Consider the following 648-nt stretch of genomic DNA (forward strand, 5'->3'; position numbering starts at 1 on the left):
AGAATCATAATATATATTATAAAAAATTACACGAAAACATAGTATAGGAAAATTACAATTATAAAAGATAGTACTGAAAATAATAAAAAAAAATTAAATATTTACTTTATAGTGATTGAAACAAATCTGAAAGTTCTTGATGATCTTTTTATATAATATACTTTTAGTATTTTTAGTACTCTTTTTTTAGTATGTTATAATTTTTTACTATTATTATTATTTACAGTTAATTTTTTTATTTAATTTACTTTACTTAATAGAATTAATAAATCATATTATAAAAAGATAATAACAAACATAATACACAAAAATCACGATTATAAAAGTGTATAATGTCAAACAAACAGTTAAAAAAATGAAAATAATAAATAATAGAAAAATAGAGCTCGTATAAATAGAAATAACAAGAATTTTATAAATAATACAATAACATATACAAAGGATAAAGTTGGTAAAAGGTAAATAAAAGGTTAGTATCTATAACTAAAAGTCCGTTAAGAAAACGCAGAAGCTAAAAATAGTTGCTTCTTGTAAACGTTGGTTTTGGCAGCAGAATCACTTCTGCGTTCATGAGAAAAAAATTTGCCAAACCAAAAGTTGAAACTTTCAAGAAATTTAAACGTGTTTCTTCCATTCCAACGGGTTTCC

This window comes from Arachis ipaensis, chromosome B10, assembly GCF_000816755.2.
Source record: "Arachis ipaensis cultivar K30076 chromosome B10, Araip1.1, whole genome shotgun sequence".
Lineage (NCBI taxonomy): Eukaryota > Viridiplantae > Streptophyta > Magnoliopsida > Fabales > Fabaceae > Arachis > Arachis ipaensis.